Here is a 21,501-nt window from a genome sequence, read left to right on the forward strand (position 1 = left end):
ACGTTTAATACACCACCTATCAGGAGGTTTAACACCATACTTCGTTCGAAATGCACGCTGAACAACTGTCGTCGATTCACTTCTGCCGTACTCAATAACACAAAAAGCTTTCTGTTGAGCGGTCGCCATCTTAGCATCAACTGACGCTACGCCTAGTCAACAGCGCCTCAAGCGAACAAATGTACAACTAAATGAAACTTTATAGCTCCCTTAATTCGCCGACAGTTAGTGCTTAGCTCTGCCTTTTGTCGTTGCAGAGTTTTAAATTCCTAAAGTTGTGGTATTCTTTTTGAATCACCCTGTATATTTGTACAATGAATACCCGTTTATCATCTGCATTCCTTCTTGGCGTAGCAATTTTAATGGCCAGTAGTGTAGCTTATTTCTTCTAGCTAATCTTTTACCAAAACTCTACAGCATATAATGCTACCATCTTGTCGTCTGTCTGATTAGATTAGATTAGATTAGATTAGATTAATACTAGTTCCATGGATCATGAATACGATATTTCGTAATGATGTGGAACGAGTCGAATTTTCCAATACATGACATAATTAGGTTAATTTAACAACATACTTAAGTTAATATAACAACTTTATTTTATTGTGTTTTTTTGTTTTTCTTTATTTTTTATTTTTATTTTTTTAATTTTTAAAAATATTTTTTTGTTTTTTTTCTTAATTTATATCTAAAAATTCCTCTATGGAGTAGAAGGAGTTCTCATTCAGAAATTCTTTTAATTTCTTCTTAAATACTTGTTGGTTATCTGTCAGACTTTTGATACTATTTGGTAAGTGACCAAAGACTTTAGTGCGAGTATAATTCACCCCTTTCTGTGCCAAAGTTAGATTTAATCTTGAATAGTGAAGATCATCCTTTCTCCTAGTATTGTAGTTATGCACACTGCTATTACTTTTGAATTGGGTTTGGTTGTTAATAACAAATTTCATAAGAGAGTATATATACTGAGAAGCTACTGTGAATATCCCTAGATCCTTAAATAAATGTCTGCAGTATGATCTTGGGTGGACTCCAGCTATTATTCTGATTACACGCTTTTGTGCAATAAATACTTTATTCCTCAGTGATGAATTACCCCAAAATATGATGCCATATGAAAGCAATGAGTGAAAATAGGCGTAGTAAGCTAATTTACTAAGATTTTTATCACCAAAATTTGCAATGACCCTTATTGCATAAGTAGCTGAACTCAAACGTTTCAGCAGATCATCAATGTGTTTCTTCCAATTTAATCTCTCATCAATGGACACACCTAAAAATTTGGAATATTCTACCTTAGCTATATGCTTCTGATTAAGGTCTATATTTATTAATGGCGTCATACCATTTACTGTACAGAACTGTGTGTACTGTGTCTTATCAAAATTCAGTGAGAGTCCATTTACAAGGAACCACTTAGTAATTTTCTGAAAGACATTACTGACAATTTCATCAGTTAATTCTTGTTTGTCAGGTGCGATTACTATACTTGTATCATCAGCAAAGAGAACTAACTTTGCCTCTTCATGAACATAGAATGGCAAGTCATTAATATATATTAAGAACAACAAAGGACCCAAGACTGACCCTTGTGGAACCCCATTCTTGATAGTTCCCCAGTTTGAGGAATGTGCTGATCTTTGCATGTTACGAGAACTACTTATTTCAACTTTCTGCACTCTTCCAGTTAGGTACGAATTAAACCATTTGTGCACTGTCCCACTCATGCCACAATACTTGAGCTTGTATAGCAGAATTTCATGATTTACACAATCAAAAGCCTTTGAGAGATCACAAAAAATCCCAATGGGTGGTCTTCGGTTATTCAGATCATTCAAAATTTGACTGGTGAAAGCATATATGGCATTTTCTGTTGAAAAACCTTTCTGGAAACCAAACTGACATTTTGTTAGTACTTCTTTTTTACAGATATGTGAAGCTACTCTTGAATACATTACTTTCTCAAAAATTTTGGATAAAGCTGTTGGAAGTGAGATTGGACAGTAATTGTTGACATCAGATCTATCCCCCTTTTTATGCAAAGGTATAACAATAGCAGATTTCAGTCTATCAGGGAAAATGCCCTGTTCCAGAGAGCTATTACACAGGTGGCTGAGAATCTTACTTATCTGTTGAGAACAAGCTTTTACTATTTTGCTGGAAATGCCATCAATTCCATGTGAGTTTTTGCTTTTAAGCAAGTTTATTATTTTCCTAATTTCAGAGGGAGAAGTGGGTGAGATTTCAATTGTATCAAATTGCATAGGTATGGTCTCTTCCATTAACAGCCTAGCATCTTCTAATGAACACCTGGATCCTACTATATCCACAACATTTAGAAAATGATTATTAAAAATATTTTCAACTTCTGACTTTTTGTTCATAAAGTTTTCATTCAATTTGATGGTAATACTGTCTTCCTCTGCTCTTGGTTGACCTGTTTCTCTTTTAATAATATTCCAAATTGTTTTAATTTTATTTTCAGAGTTGCTGATTTCAGACATGATACACATACTCCTGGATTTTTTAATAACTTTTCTTAATATAACACAGTAGTTTTTATAATTTTTGATAGTTTCTGGGTCACTACTCTTTCTTGCTGTCAGATACATTTCCCTTTTCCGGTTACAAGATATTTTTATACCCTTAGTAAGCCATGGTTTGTTACAAGGTTTCTTACGAGTATATTTAACTATTTTCTTGGGGAAGCAGTTTTCAAATGCATTTACAAAAATGTCATGAAATAAATTATATTTTAAATTGGCATCAGGTTAACGGTACACCTCATCCCAGTCTAACTGCTGTAGGCTTTCCCTGAAATTTGCAATTGTTAAATCGTTGACTGAACGTACTACTTTGGAGGACTGTTTAGTACTGCTGAATGGAGCTATGTCATATATTGTAACTAGCTGTGCACCATGATCAGAAAGAACATTCTCAACAGGCTGAGCTTTTATCTGGTTAAACTTATCTTTGTCTATAAAGAAGTTATCTATCAGTGAGCTGCTATCCTTTACCACCCGAGTAGGAAAATCAATAACGGGTGTCAAATTGAAAGAACCGAGTAATACTTCAAGGTAATTTTTCCTATTACCCTCTTTCAGAGAATCTACATTGAAGTCCCCACAAATAATAATTTGCTTCCCCCTTTCTGACAGATAGCACAACAAGGAATCCAAATTTTTCAGAAATAGATGAAAATTCCCTAATGGGGACCTATATATAGTTACAATTATAAATGTGCCTTTATTTAATTTAAGCTCACAGGCACATGCTTCTATATGTTTCTCTACACAAAACTTTTTTGTTTCTATACTTTTTGCACAATGATAACTTTTGACATATATGGCAGCTCCTCCTTTCTCCATATTTTCTCTCATTACATGTGCAGAGAGCTTATATCCACTTACATTTACGTTATCCATATCAGTAACAATGTGATGCTCAGACAGGCATAGTATATCTATTTCATTCTCAGCTTCTAAATCTTCTAAACAAACCAGAAGCTCATCTACTTTATTCTTTAAACTCCCAATATTTTGATGAAATATACTTACATTATTTTTAATTATACTTTTATGAGAACCTTTCCTTATTCTAACATTTGCAGTACTCTCCTGTCTGAGTTTCTCATTGTGCTTAGGCCTAGTTCCTATACCAGTGGTCACATGGTGTTCAGAGAGGCAGATTATGTCAACTGGGTTGGGTGACTTTAATTCATCAATGCAATTACCTAGGACTGAGATACAACTTGGTGGAGATAAAATTTCTGGTGATTGGTGATAATTTACAATTGATAGATGTGATTGGTGATCCAATGTGCTAGAATTGTGCTGTTTAATTTCTTTCCTAAACTGACGATTTGTTTCAATCCTGACCTCTCGTAGAACTTGACATCTTTCTGTCTTACCTATCCTAAAAAAGGTGCTGCTCCAACACCTGTAACCACTGGTATTTTACCATTCATGGCAGTGCCTCCCCCCCTTAAATTTCCTGCTATTACCCCAGCCAGTTTCCCCTTCCCTTTCCTGTTGAGATGTAGGCCGTGCCTGGTATAGTCCCACCTACTGAGATAATCAACAGGAACCACACCAATATGAGCCCCCGCAACCGACCCAAGCAGCCGTTCCAACTCCAAATTAACTCTCCCAACAGAAGAGTTCAAATGAGGCCGGTCATGGCGTCTCAGGACAGATACAAATTCAACATTGGTGTGTCTCGATGCCGACGCAATCTTTACCAGGTCACACTCTATACTGTACCCAGGATCTCTGTCGATGCTGTTCCCTGGCCCTCCCACAATAACCACGGTATCTTCCCTGGTAAATCCTTTACAGAGTGAACCTAAATCCTCTGTCACCTGATCCAGACTAGCACTTGGTTTGAAAAAATTTGTGACCTGGTATTCTGGTCCTAATTCCTCCTGCAGAAGTTGGCCTACACCTCTGGCATGAGAACTGCCTAGCAACAAAACTTTCTTCCTTTTCGATGACTTTCCTACATTCTTTTTCAATTTCCTATTGAAAGTTTGTTGTGTCCCGTGTACACCTACCTCTGCTTGAGGCTCATCAGTTTCTAACTGAAGCAACAGGTCAAACTTATTTTTGACATTCACCACAAAACTGTCAGACTTAGTTCTAGGCCTGTTCCTTCTACTACCTGTTGCCACTTCCCACCTCTCTTTGTCCTTCTCCCTCCTTAACCTGTCCAGATCTTCCCTAGCCTGATCTAGCTCAGCCTGAAGGGCAGCAATTTTCCCCTCCTGTTCCACTATCTTCCTATCTCTGCTGCAAATCCTACATAACCACTGATGAGCCTGATCCACTTTCCCAACACCCACCCCCCAGTGAAAAAAACTACTACATCCATCACACCAAACCCCGGAACTAACAATTCTACGGCAAGTCAGGCACTTCTCACTCATGGCAAAAATAATACTTTAGCTAGAATAAATCAATTAAATTACCGAAAATCAAAAAAGACGTTACAAGAATTAAGCCTATTCACAAATGTATATAAGCAAGTTTCTGATTTAAAATTCCGCTGTTTTTTTGAGATCTGTATTAAAACAATGAAGGTATACGCTATTTATTATATATTTCACTCGATGGAATGAAAAAAAAGACAATTAAACGAGGTACTTTAACTTTGATTCTCCAAAAACGTTACGAGAATTAGGCCTATAAACAAATGTATATAGGCAAGTTTCTGATATAAAGTTACGCTGTTTTTCTGAAATCTGTATTAAAACAATGAAGTTATACGCTATTTACGGTAGTTTACTTATTTGTTACCGAGAAACTAGTTAAATTACCGTGAAACAAGAAACAAACACGTTTACAAAATTTAAGCCTAAGCGCGACTTCGCGAAGTTACGATCTTTTCGTGTTTTCTGAAAAAATACGCAAAGAAAAGTCAAACCTTTAATGGCAAGACTAAACGATACACTAATGCACGTATTTAATTTGTTGTCGGCGTTAAACTAAATTATATTCCTGTCTAAATCACTTAACTTTCTGGAAATTGTTTCTGGCGTCACTTACTCGGCGGCCATCTTGGAACCACTCTGTATGGTGTTACTCCTAGTCAGTTTTTCTTCATCTGTTTTTTTTACATCAAGCAAGCAAATGAGCAGTCGCAGTAAACAAAATGGAAACCAGGCATCGTTGTTTGGTCCTGATTTCAGCTGATGGCATGTGTGCCATCACTGATGCTGAGAAATGAATGGACAGTATAGCACTATACTCTGTTCATCATAAGAATAAACCTGAAGTAGACGAACACAAATGTGATGGTTGGTCAGAAGCCGTAGCACACGCACTGGTGTTGTTATGCTCTTGGAAATAGGTTCTACTTATATATTAGATATATTATTACTAAGTTACAATAAATGAAACTTTAAGATATTCTCATGTATTAACAGCTATCAAAGTTTTTCTTACTCACGCTTTAGCTATGTAGGTAGATTTTATTTCAAAAATCATGTACAGACACACTGTCTGTACGGTTGTGCTCTGATTGTCACACTGTTAATACGCAGTATGAACATGCCTGAGGCTTGCACCTGTATGGAACACGGTTAAAATAGGTTGTTCTTAATGTTTTTCATAAATTTACAGGAAAAAGATTAGCTTTGAAGTTTTCCGAGGGACTGTATTCAATAAAGTTGAAATAGTGATACACATGCGATGTAAAGTGTTGCGGCGTAACCACAAACGCCGGCACGAAGACAAAGAAAGCGAGAGCAGAGAAGGCGGTGACACAAAGTCAGCAAGTAGCCCGCTGACTAGCACGGCGCCACGACAGGAGCGGCCTCTACAAGAAGAGAATATAAGCGCCGCTCCTGCCAGGCTCGACCGTACGATATTAACACAATACATGACCTGGCCTAGTGGAGAGCACTGCGATAGCAGTGATGTGTGATCCATATCAGTTGTTTACATGGACCTTGTATACAGCAAAGGAATTTGATTGTTTGCTTATGGCTTGCGACACCGTTGTAAATTCAAAATTAAATATTGTCAAGCTTCTTTATTGTAATAAAAACTATTATTGTGATTTGCTTGACTTGTTATATAGCTATTCCGAAAAAGCAGCATCCATTAGGCACCCTGTAAGGAACGAGTGGGTAGGACCTCACATAAAGCGGAATCGGTAGCATAATAGACTGGTAATCTGGTGCAGCTCCTGGGACACTGGTTCAAGTCTCGCCTGAGTCATCGTTTTTTTGTTCAATTTGAAATACCTACATCTCGTAATTGTAAATTCATCATCATTTTTATGACTAATTCACATCTTCTTGTTTCTTATTACATATTGCACATGAAATTCCTCTTTTCATTTCAAATATAGATTCTTAATTATCAATATTTTATGAAAGATTGTTAATAAAGGCTGCTTAAATTAAGAAGACACAATAGTTTAATGTTTAGGGCAGAAATGAAAAACCAAATACTTTATTTGGACTATGTCCATTTTTTTTTTACCACAGATGTAGTCTCACACGAACCAGAGTGATAAGTGTCGTATAAACATGAAAAGCGAGCATTTTCATAGTATCGAGCACACCACACTACTTCTGCATTTTTACATTTGCCTCTGTACCATTACAATATTGTAGCATAAGAAGTTGAGTAGCACAGTCACTGTAGTGTAGTGGTTATGATACTGCACTTGTCCATGGAGTGTCGTGAGTTCATAACTCACCTGAACTGTAAAATTTTAATTTCTATCTTTGGTTCAAGGACATTCTAGAAGTATCCACAAATGTCAAGATTCATCGTTCTAGAATGTTCTGTAACTGTATATATACGGTATGTATTCTGGCTGGAGACAGTTCGCTCCACGCTCTTGTACGTGCAAGTGCTGAATAAACCTTCATAGTGTTCGTCATTCATTTAATTACACCTTCTTCTACGTGACATTATTCTGGTGGAGACGCTGTGTATTGGAACTTATGATAGCGCACATTATCGACGACACAGTGGCTCCCATCAGGCCACGACAGAGCCGCCATTTACGTGGCGAGAAACACGAGTTCGAAACATATTCAACAGATCGCAATCTGTCGGAGACAGAAGAAGAGGAGGACGTTACGATGACAGCAACTGTGTGCCACCATATGAGACATCCTTCCGGGTTCTCTGGTGCCGATGGCCAAGATCCAAACAAGTGGCTCAAGGTATATGAGCGTATAGCCAAATTTAACAAATGGGATGACACTGTGTGTTTGGCAAACGTATTTTTCTATTTGGAGGGCACTGCCAAGCAATGCTATGAGAAAAATAAGAAAAAGTTCACAAGCTGGGAAGTATTCCAGGTGGAACTGCGCAAGTATTTCAGCGATACACAACAACAGAAGTGCAAGGATGCAGATAAATTAAAGTGCAGGGCATAGCGTCCAGGAGAAATGACAGCATCCTAGATTCAAGATGTCTTGGAGCTGTGTAAAATAGTGGATCCTAGATTGAAGGAGGAAGATAAGGTTGCACATCTCATGAATGGTGTTGCTGAGGACGTGTATCAAGCCCTACTCCTGAAGGAGGTTTCGACAGCAGACGACTTCATAAAATGGTGCCAGTTTATCAAGACAATTAATCAAAAAAGAATTACACACAAGAAGTTTGAACGGCTTCCAAACCTTGTATAGATGTCTGTGATGGAGGAAGAAACTGATTTCACAAGTGTTCTTCATCAGATAGGGAGAGAGGAAGTTCAGAAGGCACTTGGATTGCACGGCGAGCAAAAAACCGAGAAGCTTCAAGAGGTCATAAGGGAGGAAGTGGAACAGACATTAAACACAATCTCTCGTCCTTCTTTTCCCTTTAAAACGGTAAAAAAATCGAGACACGGGTGAAGTTACGTTCCTACAATGATGCATGAGGAACCTGTTTCGGCACCAAGGAAGACTGACGTCTGGAGGACCCAGGATAACCAACCAGTATGTTTCCACTGCAGAGGACCGGGACATGTGGTGCACTATTGTCGAGAAAGGCAGCAGATATCTGATAGCACGCATGCCAGAAGACAGCAGACTGTTCTTAGTAGACGCCAACTCTGGGACGACGAAGATGAACAAGAAGATGTGGGTGCAGGAAGACGTAGGTCACCATCGCTACAAGCTAGCTACTGGAGAGAACACTCACCAACACGCCGATCAAGGTCTCCATCGCTGTTTAGAAGCTCCAGCCAGTCACCCAGCTGCCGCAACCTGGAAAACTAAAGGGTGCGACCTTCCTTCGAGGTGAGACCACCGAAGGGAAAAATCCTCCGCTATTGATCACTAAAAAAATGATAGGAAACTACGTCGATATCCTCATGGATGGCCGACCAGCCCAAGCTCTTGTGGACTCTGGAGCATCATATTCAGTGATTTTGAAGTACTGTCGCCAGTTGCAGAAAACCGTATTCATCGACAACAAAACAGATCTGCTGAAGGTGGCTAATGGGAAATATGTAAAACCTACAGGAAGATGTGTCATTTGTGTGGATATAAGTGGCCATACACAGCCCTTAGAATTCATCGTCTTACAAGAGTGTAGTCATGACATCATTCTCGGATGGGAAAGAGAAGGTTATAGCCTATGCTTCTAGGACACTTATAAAGTCAGAGAGAAACTACTCAACTACAGAAAGAGAATGTCTTGCTGTGATCTGGGCCATGTGCAGATTTCGACAGCATCTCTATAGAAGGCCGTTCACAGTTGTTACAGACCATCATTCACTTTGTTGGGTGACAGGATCCAACAAGACGACTCGCCAGATGGTCACTACATCTTCAAGAGCATGACATTACCATAGTGTACAAAAGTGGAAGAAAACACCAAGATGGCGACTGTCTCTCAAGAAACCCTGTGCAAGACCATCAAGACGTTGATGAAGATAGTGACTGTCTCGCTGCACTCCAGGATCTCTCTGCTGAGCAGAAGGACGCCAAGATATCACAAATTATGTTTGCCTTAAATTGGTCAGAAGATGTGAAAGGACAATTTAAGGTAGTTAATGGATTACTTTGCAAGAAAGACTTTGATCCATTTGGAAAAAGGTGGCTACCAGTTATTCCTAAACACATGTGCTTAGATGTTCTACAGAAATTCCATCACACACCTGCGGCCAGACATTATGATTTTTTAACACATACGATAGGATCCACAAGAGACTTTTCTGGCCAGGTTTATTTAGGAGTATCCGTTACTATGTGTCGCATTGTCAAGAGTGCCAGGGGAAAAAGGCAGTTCCTCAGAAACTACCCGGCCGACTCATAACAATTCCACCAGCCAAAACGCCTTTCCAGCATGTTGGAATTGACCTTCTCAGACGATTTCCAGTGTCTGCTAGTGGCAATAGATGGATTATTGTTTACACTGATTATCTAACACGCTATGCCATTACAAAAGCTGTGAAAACAGCCGAAGCATTCGAGGTAGCCAAATTCTTTGTAGAAGACATTGTATTACAACAAGGTGACCCAAGGTAGTTAATTATGGATAGAGGGAAAGTTTTTCAATCGAATCTTATGACAGAGATAAACCATTAGTGCAACATTACTCATCACATGACGACCGCCTACCATCCACAAACTAACGGGCTTACTGAACACCTTAATAAGACCTTGGCCGACATGCTATCAATGTTTGTCAATGTTGAGCAGAGCAACTCGGATGAGGTGCTACCTTTTATTACGTTTGCCTACTACACCACCAAACAAGACACCACAGGATTTACGCCATTTTTCCTGGTGCATGGGCATGAGGTGACAACGACGATGGACACTGTTTCTGTTACATCCTGATGACGTGGACGACGACTACATCAGCCAGGTGTTAACCAGACCTGAGGAAGCTCGGCAGTTAGCTCAACTCCACACGCTGCGAGTTGAAGAAAACAATCGCCAAGGTATGACGCGAGCCACTGCCCTGTTGTCTACCGGCCTGGTGACCTCGTCTGGATCTTCACTCCTGGTCAGAAGGTTGTTCTCTCTGAGAAGCTCTGTAGGCGCTACTTTTGACCTTATAAGGTTGTGAGACAGTTGTGTGATGTTACTTATGAAGTTGAAGATATCGACCCTGACACAAGATGACAAAAGATCAGAGATACGGTCCACATCCTTCAAATGAAGAGCTATAAGCATCCTGCAACCCAGGGTAAATTCGAAGCTCCAGCAACAGGCAACAACTGGAAAGGTGATGAAGAGCATAGCAGCAAGAGAAGTTCTAAGAAGATCACTGCCAGGGCAAACATCAGTCATCAGGAGTCGGAGTGTGTAGGACCGATGAGTTATTCCCAAACTAGGACGATGTAACACTGAGACACTGTTCTCTTAAGGAGGGAGCAATGTCACAGAAGAAGCTGAGTAGCACAAACACTGTGGTGGAGTGGTTGTAACACTAGACTGTTGCATGGAGGGTCGTGAATTCAAAACTCATCTGAACTGTAAAATTTTGATTTCTATATTCGGTTTGAGTACATTCTAGAAGTATCAACAGATGTTATGAACCATTAGACTCGAATGTTCTGTAACTGTATATAAACGATATGTGTTCTGGCCGGAGGCAGTTCACTCCATGCTCTTGTATGTGCAAGTGCTGAATAAAACTTTGTCAAGTGAAGTTAGTGTTCGTCATTCATCTAATTACACCTTCTTCTACGTGACAATATGAACCCAGCAGAACTGATCTGGAGCCAAGTTACAGGACCTGGCCCAAGAAATAACAAGACTGTTCAGCTGTCAGACATAGTGAAACTAACGCACGCAGCTTTTTGAATGTCACTGCCGAACCAGATATGGAAAGGCACGTCATATATATATATATAAAAAAAAAGAGGGAGAGAGAGTGACAGAGAGAGAGAGAGAGAGGGGGGAGAAAATGCGGCACCTGAGTAGCTTCATGGATTCTGTTGTTAGGTTAGGTTAGGGTTAGTGTTGTTTAACGTCCCGTCGACAACGAGGTCATTAGAGACGGAGCGCAAGCTCGGGTTAGGGAAGGATGGGGAAGGAAATCGGCCGTGCCTTTTGAAAGGAACCATCCCGGCATTTGCCTGAAACGATTTAGGGAAATCACGGAAAACCTAAATCAGGATGGCTGGAGACGGGATTGAACCGTCGTCCTCCCGAATGCGAGTCCAGTGTGCTAACCACTGATTCTGTTGTTGATTGATTCATTATCGATGTAGAAAATGACAGTTCAAGAGCTGAAATGTATTTCTCAGATTTGGATAAGGAATGAGCTAAGAGATTACCAGACAACTGACTGTAATTAATACATTCAGTGCTTTAGTATTCAACAGTACGTGAAATGCTGCAGAATGCTTTTGCATCACACATTGCTTGCTCAGAAAATTATCCTGTGTTTAAGTTAGGAATTTTAGCACTCTTGTAATTAGAATACTATCTTAGGTGAGAAAAAGAGCATTTTATGCTTTCCATCTGATTGCCTAAGAAGCGTGCGGTAAAGCCGGAGTTTTGCAGAATATTATTTCATTCTCTTCAAACTTTAAATACCATTGGAAACTATATTGTTTCTTTGCTCGTCTCTTTTTTATGTCTGAACTCCAACTGCTCACATCATTGCAGGTTAGTTGGATCAGCTGGCTGGCCAGTGCTGTTTAAGTTTAATGTGCTGGTAAAGCTGTTATCCCACATTTCTGCTCAGTCTATGTGCGTGTAACACAGTATAAAACGATCGTCCTTGACTGTACTGGACACAGCTTGGCTTCTGCTCCGCATGAAATGAAATGCAAAGAGAGTCAAGCAAACACGGAAGAATACATGACGTAATGTTTACATCAGGTTTTGTCTTATGATGAACAGAAAATAGCGTTTTACATTATGAAAACTTCACTGCAAAGATGTATAACAAAACAGCATTGTACACTAGGGATAAACTGCATGATGTTGTACTGTTGTAAACAGAGCACCCTTTTCTTTGGGAGGATAGAAGCTCTAATCCTCACCTGATCATTCTGATTTAAGTTTTATGTGGTTTCCCAAAATTACTTCATGCAAATGCTGCCATGATTCTGACTCTTAGTCTACGGCCAACTATATGTTTCATTCTCATAAAATTAGGCCTGTGAAAGCCTGTATACATTAATTTTTTTTCTTAATCTGAAATATCATGATGAGTCCAAAATCCTTGTGAATGTAATTCCCAAATGAATAAACAGCACCATCACCACTTTACTACAACTACCACTATTGAAAATAAGCTTCATTCCAATAAGAGTATTACTTCATTTCTAATTATATAACTTACATAGGAAGGCAATACTACCACCTCTATTTGCTTTACTACTTTTGTTCTCTATAGAAATATTGTATCAAATTCCCTTAGTGAAAAAACAACTGTGTGTTATTATGACACATCTTTAATACCAATAGTAAGCAGCATCTCATTTAAAAACTTGGAAGAAAACCTTTTGAGGACATGCTGGTGGCAAAAAGTATTTCAGAGAAAATAAACTGTTTGTAAATGGGAATAAAGTCCACACAAAACTCCAAACAAACAGAATCAATAGCATATAGCATTTTAAATTTACAAGGGAATGCTGAAAAGTAATGGCTCCAATTTTTAATGTGAAAACTGTTAAATCTTTTTAACTAAGGCAAAAATTTATTAACATTTTATGTCTTTGTTCTTCATGTCTATACATTTACTTCTCAACATGGCAATGAACACATTTCTGCCATGAGAGACCAGTTTGTTGATGCCATCACTGTAGAATGTTTGACATTGTTGATAGGGCCACAACCTCACCTCTGCTTGCACCACTGCATCACTACCAAAGTGAAGCCCTCAGAGGTGTTCTTTAAGTTTTGGAAACAGATGAGAATCAGATGTAGCCAAGTCGGGAATGTATAGAGGATAATCGATAACAATGAACCCAAGCCGTCAGATTGTTGCAGATGTTGCAGTGCTCATGTGTGGTATAGCATTGTCATGATGAAGGAGATGGTGCTCCATGTGTGGATGAGCTCTTCAAATTCATACTTTCATACTACAATTTGGAGCCCTCTAGCGACAGAGGATTGCAGCTTGCATCAGCAAAGTAAGAAAGTCGACTGAGTAATATGCATGACATGAAATACATCAACTGATATTGAAAGAGAATAAAAAATTAAGAGGCATTACTTTTCAGAACACCCTCATAATATTGTAGACACTGATTTAAAAGTAGTGGAGCATAACAGGTTTCTGGGATTGGAGATGGACAAAATTATGACATGGTACAAGTACATAGACAAAATCAAAACGAAGCATAAAAATATTTTAATGAAGATAATCTCTTACAGAGAAAAATTACTCAGTGTACTATGAGCACATTTTCTCCACATATTTTTACTACAAATTAGTAGATGAGCTACATCATTCAGAGAGTTTTAAAATATAAAAACCATCAGATGCATAGGGAAATTTCCATGACAGGAAATGAAGATATAAATTGAAAGATGTCAAAATATTAACAGAGATTTTCAGGAGAACAACAGACCCAGCTATAATTATTGTATCAGTAGAAAAAGGTTTAAATTAACTGTCAGGGACCCTGTAAATGCAGGAAGCATATTTACTTGTTTCATCCCCATGTTCAGTGCCGTGTTATCTGTGATTAGTTGCTGTTTGATATCTCTATCTCTTACTTGGTCTACCTATTATCTTTTCCCTGTTGCTCAATAATTCGTTATTATTTTAAGCATTATATTTTCATACACTCTTGTGGCGTGATACCTATGCTTATTTCTGTACTATGTGATCAATAAATTCATACTTTTAACTCCTAGTTGTTTGATTGTTATGGGACACAGCATCTCCAAGGTAGAGATGAAGTGGGGATTTTCCCATACGACCATTTCATGGTTGTACCATGAATATCAGAGATCCAGTAAAACATCAAATCTCTAACATCGCTTCAGCCGGAAAAACATCCTGCAAGAAGGGGACCAATGATGACAGAAGAGAATTGTTCAGTGTGACAGAAGTGCAACCCTTCCACATATTGCTTCAGATTTCAACATTGGGCCATCAACAAGTGTCAGTGTGCAAAACATTCAATGAAACAACATTGATATGGGCTTTTGGAGCTGAAGGCTCATTCGTGTACCCTTGATGACTGCATGACACAAAGCTTTACACCTCGCCTGGGCCCGTCAACACTGACATTGGACTGTTGATGACTGGAAACATTTTGCCTGGTTGGACAAGTCTCATTTCAAATTGTATTGAGCAGATGGATGTGTACAGGTATTGAGACAACCTCATGAATCCATGGACTTTGCATGTCAGCAGGGGACTCTTCAAGCTTGTGGAGGCTCCCTAATGCTGCAGGGCATGTGCAGTTGGAGTGATATGGGACTCCTGGTATGTCTAGATACAACTCTGAGAGGTGACTCATATGTAAGCATCCTGTCTGATCACCAGCATTCATTCATGTCCATTGTGCATTCCGATGGACGTCAATTCAATGCGACATCACATACATTTAGAATTGCTACAGAGTGGCTCCAGGAACACTCTTCTGAGTTTAAGCAGTTCCGCTGGACAACAAACTCCCCAGACATGAACATTGTTGAGCATATCTGGGATGTGTTGCACCGTGCTGTCCAGAAGAGACCTCCACCCCCTCGTACGCTTATGCATTTATGGACAGCCCTGAAGGATTCATGGTAATGTTTCCTTCCAACACTACTTCAGACATTAGTCGAGCACATGCCATGTTGTGTTGTGGCACTTCTGCCTGCTCACAGGGGCCCTAGACGTTATTAGACAGGTGTACCAGTTTCTTTGCTCTTCAGTGTAGTACCAATAACACAACCGAATTTTTCAATTTTTTTGGTATGTCTTCATTTCTGAAGGAGATGGTATTTCCCCTGAAGTTGAGTTCATTTACTCTCTGTTTTTTGATAGTTTATAACAATTTTGCTTGGGACTTGGTCTTAACCATTAAAAGCCATGTCTTTTGTTTTTTAGGTGAAGTTTTTTTAAAGTTATAGCTCTTGTCAGTAATATTTCATTTGTAAATAACTTCTGGAATGGCGTTGTTACTGCCAGCTGTAAGAAGTTGGTCATTAGCAAAAAATGTTGTCATTAGATAATTACATTGGTTAAAGTTGTAGATGAAACATATATTTCTTCTAGCCATTTTCTCAACATATACTCAACATAAATATTAAAAAAGTATTGGAGACAAACTGCATACTTGTCATAATCCTAAATTGGCCATTGCTTCAACAATCTCTTTTCTGGCACTGGAAATTTTGGAATCTTGGCATATTTGTTGGATTAGTCTTAGCAATTGGTGTGGTATACCTCTCCTATTTAGTATTTCCCATATTCTCATATCAACATTTCCATTGCTTTCACATAGTCAAGAAATAATACTAGATGTGTTTCTCCATTAAGTTCTACATTCTTTCCGGTTACTTGTTTGATGAAAAATTTGTTGTCTGAATGGGACCTTCACTTACCCTTTGCTTGTCCAATTTGATATTTTCTAAAATTACTGCAAGTCTCTGTCTTATCTTAAAAATATTTTATATCCACTAAGGAATAAAGAAATGCTCCTGTAATTCTCACAGTGTTTCCTATTTCCCATGTTGAATATAGGTGTTACTCTGGTTAATTTCCAGCTGTTCAGAATTTCCTTTGTTGTCAGAATTTGTTGATGACGAGAAGGAATCTATATTTCATAATAGGAGACACATAACTGACCAGCCCATTGTTTATGCTGTTACTTCCTGGAGGTGCACTGTTTTTTCTTTCTTTCTTTTTCTCCATAACACATCCTCAAATTCTGTCATTTCTATTTTGTCTTTACTTACTTCTTCCTTCTCTTTGAGTGTTACAACTACTTTTTCTGATTCCATTTGCTTCATACTCTTTTGTTCAAGGCTCCTAACAGTAATCTAACCATTGTAACTTCTTACTTTGATGATCATATTAACAGACTTTGATCTAAAAAAGATTGTACATGTGCTGATCATTTTTAAATGTAAACTGAAATGTTTTCTCACTCCTGTATGCTGATATAATGTGAGTAATTACTTACAGTCAAGGTAATTGAAAAATATAATTTTCCTAGAGTAAATATAGACATTGTGTGTTTCCTATATGGGAGTTGACTGAAAACTACCAAAAACTGTGTATGACATGTTTCAAATTCAAGATACCCACCTAACTATATACTGTGTATAGTTCCATGTTGTGACCCTAGATGGGCTAATCAGGCCCGCCCGACCACAGTGCCATCCTCTGAGATGCAGTATGTGGTCAGCACAGTGCTTTCCTAGTCATTGTCGGGTTTCTTGAACTTAGAAGCTCCTCAGTTGGTGTCATAAGGCTGAGTGTACTCTGTACCAGTCTTTCCACCAGGGAAAATTCCCTTTCTTTACCAGGAATTGAACCTGTGCCCCTGCATGGCAGTGAGCCATGCCGACCATTCAGCTAAGGAGGCATACATATGATGTATAAAATACTGTATAAAAATAAGTAAACTGTTCAATAGCTTGCACAAATTCAGAACAGCAGAATTCACAACTATTGCTTTATGTAAGTAAATCCTGATAAACTTGGTGAACATCAGTCCAACACAGTCTGTGAGTGCTGTGCATATTGGCTACAAAGTCACATGGTGAGAATAATATTTGGTATGTTGATATCATACAATCAGAGTCACCCAATTTAAACTCTCACACTTTTTGTGTATGTGTTGTGCTGTGAGCTCTATACTGACTTCAATATTCAGCTCGCCATCACTAGTGTCGATTGTCATGTGTTTAGCAGATAACAAAATGGAGAGGTACATAAATGCCAAGTCTCTCTGATGGTGGAAGAGGAGGAGGAGGATGAGGTAGAGGAGCATTGACCATACATGGGAGGATCTAAATTATAAGTGTGATATGTGATAGGTACTTTAGAGTGACGCCAGAAACAGTATCTTACATCCTGACAAATTTGGAGCCCCATGTTAGGATGCTGAAGAACAAAGTTTACAGTATTTTACTCAGTTTATTGCCTTTCATCATTTATTGTTCGAAGTACAATAATATGTGTGACAAGTTAGTTGACACATAATATGATACAAGAAAGAGTTGTATCTGAATCTACAGCTGACTGCCAACCAATGCTCTCAGTTGCTCCTGTGATGGCATCTTCCACTGGCAGATGATTCTTCATGGAATACACACCAAGCACACATTTGGTTCATTTTACCCTCACATGAAGCTATTCCCCTAAGATGGGTTATCACATACCTAACACTGGAACTACTTACAGCTAACCACTCCCTTCTTTCCGCCCTGTGTGCATCCAGACCTTGACAGAGGAGAGACAACAGATCGGGCAGCAGGAGAGGCAAGGCCTACATTTGGTACATTTTCCCTCACATGACACTGCTTCCTTAAGATGGGTTCTCACATATCTAACACTGGAACTATCTATGACTAACCACCTCCCTCCCCACCCCCCACCCCCCTCCTCCCACACCTCCCCGTTCCAATGACATCCGCTGAAGTTCGTTGTTGATCCTTTCACTCAGATTTTTATTACAAGGGCGAACCAGCTCTCTGACCGAACACACTGAGCTACTGTGCCGGTGTTTAATAGTAGCCATTTACCACATAACACCCTTCACTGTGAACCAGCACCAAATATGAGTATGACTGACCAGCCATCAATGGGTGATTGCTTAATGTCAGTCTGGGGTTCTGTGTGGACATCATCAGCAACAGGAGTAGCCAGCAAATTATGTTGTGCATTTTCAACCCAAGACCACCATGTTACTTTATCTATTCAATTTGCAGTGGCCATATGAAGCTGGACCATATTTGCCAATGTAGCTTCCAGCTGTTTGCCAACAACAACGAACTCCTTCATTGTGATCCCACAGCAGCCACACTCTCTGAACATACCCACACATGAACCTTGCTCTTACAAAGACAAAAAGTTTAGAAATTATGTCTAAAACTACTTAGGTCTTATGTAAAAAACTAAAACTATCCACATTGCACCAACTGTAAGGTCTAATTTTGGTAAGTATTGATGCTGACTAATGCTGGTACTTCAGCATATGACACCCTGTTGGGTGTTACTCAATGTTCGCTGATTTAAGCTGAAGAATCACTGCTAATTCATTTATGCATGAGCCTAACTCCTTTGAAACAAAAACAAGCAAAGTAATTAAGGAAGGTGCTAACTACAGCAATTACTATTTGCTGCTTACTCTCAGTAAGAGGCACACAAGAAAAATGAAGAGCTGGACACAGACTCTAAGCTCTGCCTACTGCTGACTAGTCCTGATGCCCTGAAATCTGACACACCACTACATGGTATTTAATGGTCTGTTGTTTAAACTGAATCAGGCAGTAGTGGTGCTTATGGTGGCATTGACATAAACTACTATGTTAGTGTTCTCCATAATGTGATTTATGTACAGGCACAGTACACAGAACCGAATACAGTCAGATAGTCAGAGTACAGAAACAAAACATGAGTACAATCAATAAAAAAACGGTGTCCATGAAATAACAGCAATAGAAGTAGGGACAATGTAGACTTGTTGTCTTAGAAGTGTGTCAGAGTTCTGCATGTTGAACTCATAACTATTCAGTAAGGAGAGGTGCGACCCCTGTCATGTGTGAACATCTGTGGAACAGTCTGCATGGCAGCAATGCCATTTAGATTGCTTATTGCTTCAAGATCACAGACATCACTATTTATCGACACAGCATCCTTGTTCCTCCCCCCCCCCCCTCTCTCTCTCTCTCTCTCTCTCTCTCTCTCAATAGTGGCAATGGTCCTGGTGGCCGCAGTGAAGCTGTTTAGTTGATGATATTTGCATCAATTAACTGTGGTGGGATTGAGACACACTCATTCTTGATATCAATGCATGTCCCCCTACATATGCGGGTTGTCATAGCAGTGTGGTGGTGTCTTTGTAAGACAGTGCAACCATGAGAGCAAGCCATGCAGACATACAGTCAAGGTGCTGTTGACTCTCCATGTCTAGTGATGAACCAGGTGGTGTTCTACGTGCTCCATCTGTGGCACAGCTGGCTGGCCGTCTTCTGTTTGCAATAGGAGTAGTAGTTGGGAAGACCATTGTGGGCAATATTTGTTCACGTGTTCCCTTGCCGAAGGACACTATGTGTAGTTGCCCTCCACATAACACTCTACAGTTGCTGGTATCCAGGCAGGCCACCTTCCTGACAATCTGGTCCAGAATGCTGTTTCTGGGCAGAACTGAGGTGTGGTGCCTGCAGCACCAAAATCGTCCTTTGCTGACAGCTGTATAACATCTTCACCAGACTTCTTCAGAGTGGTTCTAAGAAGTTAGAAAAATAGGTAGGATCATTTCTGATTATGTATCTGTTCTAACAATTTTGCAATATGAGCTTTGAGTGTTCTGTCAAATACTTTTGCCTTTCCCTTGCATTGTGGTGGAAGGGTGCAGATTTTAAGTGGATAATGCCACTTTGCTGGTGAAATTTCTAGAACTGATGTAAGATGAATTGTGGTCCATTGTCAGTGACAATTGTGGTACACAACTCTTCAGCTGAAAATATCTTTGATAAGGTCTTTAGGACAGTCTCAGCATTCGTGTTTGATATCATGTTAACACCATTTGGGTATTTGGGCAATGTATGTGGTATGGACAAACATACCAACTTTCAAAAGAGGCCCATAAAACAGATACACTGCTATGGCTCATCAATGACTATGAGATGCAGCCAGATTTTCTGAACAAGCATGGCACTCATGAACTGTCTGCTCAATTTTAGTGACTAGGCCTGGGCAATGTACATGTCAGCAAGTGAGATTTTTTTTGTGTGAATTGTCCCATGTGACTTTTACATATGAATGCCAAAATGTTTTGGTGAAGGACTTGATGAAAAATGACACCCTCTTGATCAGTGTATGTTATGGCCTTGAGTACTCCTTGTAGAACTGGCAAAGCATGTTTCTGGGCAAAAAAGGCGAGTAATTCAGGTTCATTAACATTACACTTGGGTCACCCATTTTTCATATAATGACTGACATACACTCCTGGAAATTGAAATAAGAACACCGTGAATTCATTGTCCCAGGAAGGGGAAACTTTATTGACACATTCCTGGGGTCAGATACATCACATGATCACACTGACAGAACCACAGGCACATAGACACAGGCAACAGAGCATGCACAATGTCGGCACTAGTACAGTGTATATCCACCTTTCGCAGCAATGCAGGCTGCTATTCTCCCATGGAGACGATCGTAGAGATGCTGGATGTAGTCCTGTGGAACGGCTTGCCATGCCATTTCCACCTGGCGCCTCAGTTGGACCAGCGTTTGTGCTGGACGTGCAGACCGCGTGAGACGACGCTTCATCCAGTCCCAAACATGCTCAATGGGGGACAGATCCGGAGATCTTGCTGGCCAGGGTAGTTGACTTACACCTTCTAGAGCACGTTGGGTGGCACGGGATACATGCGGACGTGCATTGTCCTGTTGGAACAGCAAGTTCCCTTGCCGGTCTAGGAATGGTAGAACGATGGGTTCGATGACGGTTTGGATGTACCGTGCACTATTCAGTGTCCCCTCGACGATCACCAGTGGTGTACGGCCAGTGTAGGAGATCGCTCCCCACACCATGATGCCGGGTGTTGGCCCTGTGTGCCTCGGTCGTATGCAGTCCTGATTGTGGCGCTCACCTGCACGGCGCCAAACACGCATACAACCATCATTGGCACCAAGGCAGAAGCGACTCTCATCGCTGAAGACGACACGTCTCCATTCGTCCCTCCATTCACGCCTGTCGCGACACCACTGGAGGCAGGCTGCACAATGTTGGGGCGTGAGCGGAAGACGGCCTAACGGTGTGCGGGACCGTAGCCCAGCTTCATGGAGACGGTTGCGAATGGTCCTCGCCGATACCCCAGGAGCAACAGTGTCCCTAATTTGCTGGGAAGTGGCGGTGCGGTCCCCTATGGCACTGCGTAGGATCCTACGGTCTTGGCGTGCATCC

This window comes from Schistocerca nitens, chromosome 3, assembly GCF_023898315.1.
Source record: "Schistocerca nitens isolate TAMUIC-IGC-003100 chromosome 3, iqSchNite1.1, whole genome shotgun sequence".
Classification (NCBI taxonomy): Eukaryota; Metazoa; Arthropoda; class Insecta; order Orthoptera; family Acrididae; genus Schistocerca; species Schistocerca nitens.